This window comes from Austrofundulus limnaeus, unplaced genomic scaffold (assembly GCF_001266775.1).
Source record: "Austrofundulus limnaeus strain Quisiro unplaced genomic scaffold, Austrofundulus_limnaeus-1.0 Scaffold223, whole genome shotgun sequence".
Lineage (NCBI taxonomy): Eukaryota > Metazoa > Chordata > Actinopteri > Cyprinodontiformes > Rivulidae > Austrofundulus > Austrofundulus limnaeus.
The window spans coordinates 347,131-348,426 of record NW_013952625.1 but is presented as its reverse complement, the minus strand read 5'-3'; the positions used below and the strand labels follow the sequence as shown (position 1 = coordinate 348,426).

Below are 1,296 nucleotides of genomic sequence, written 5' to 3'. Positions count from 1 at the left end.
ACACACACACACACACACACACACACACACACACACACACAGACACACATACCCCCTCCTCTTCTATGACCTCCACCTGAGACCTCCATCGTTCAGTCATTTAAATATTAAAAATCCAGCTCAGCAGCTTAAGAGTTTCTAGAGTGAAAACATCAAACGCACTTTCATCACTCCTACATCACTTCTTCTTCTTCTTCTGCAGTCTGAATTGTATTTTSTCCAGTTTTCAGTAACGACCCCTCAACCAGTGGTCTCAAGGCCAGTTATTTCTCTATTGTCATTATTGATTATAGTTTAATATAAAAACACAGAAGGAATAATGTGATAATCTTAAGCTATGTTGGTTTTAATCAGCTGTTGCCTACTATAATCTTAATAATTAGTGTCCAGTTTAGTGGACTTTGCAGAATATTGTTTGGTGTTTAGATTAATCTTATCGGTTAAAGGTTTGTAGTTTAGACTAGTGGAGGTAAAGGATAACTGTTTTGCAGCAGTTGTTTCTTCGGAAAACATGTCTAGATGATTATTTTTTGGTTTTATTCTCCAGCCATTTAAGCATATGAATATTTGCTGCCCTGCGTCTGATCTTAGTGAGGAGTGATAAAATTCAGAYGACACAACCATCTGCTTTCAGTGGTGGTGATTATATTGACTGCTACTATGATTGTTGTTCTTGTTAATTTTGGATGGCTTCCTTTCTGAAGGTATTGTAAAGCTGAGTGCAATTTTCTTCTTTTTTTTTTCTTTTTTAAGTTGTCTTTTTTTTTTTAAGAAACACAGTTTGAACTCTGTATACAGCTGCATTTCTGGCTCTTTCTCTCAATTCTCCATGCTTGATAAAATGTGATGAAAATTAATTTGTGTTTTTCTTTCTATTATTGAATGAATAGTAGAACTTGATCTTTGAACCTGGACCTTATCACTTGAGATAGTGTCCCTCTTTAATACTTGTACAAAACATTTAAGTTTAAGTATTGTTGGAGCTAAAATGCCATGTAATGTTTGTCAAATKGTTATATTTGGTGCTTTTCTGCAAAAGCATTAAAAAATAAGGAAACTAATTATGTGACAGGCAGGTATAAAAATGCCTAAATATCATTTTAAAATGTATTGTTTATGGGTCAGCACAACCCTCAGGTTTAAAGGCTTTTTTAATTCTTAAATGGTCAATGGTCAAAGTTAAGACCTTTTTAAAACAATCAAATCTTCTAAAGATGTTCAAGAATTAACCAGAAAACGAGCAACAAAAAGCAAAGAAGAAAACTTAAACTGACCCTCAAAGTCAAGTTTATAAAA

General features: G+C 33.6%; 1 protein-coding gene across 1 annotated transcript in view; it reads left to right on the top strand.

The window, feature by feature from the left end:
• The window catches only part of gps2 (G protein pathway suppressor 2), a gene marked incomplete in the record, with an annotated part of 9,337 nt that continues 8,041 nt past the window's right edge, over positions 1–1,296 (top strand). The window contains 1 exon segment of the mRNA XM_014019516.1: positions 1–1,296.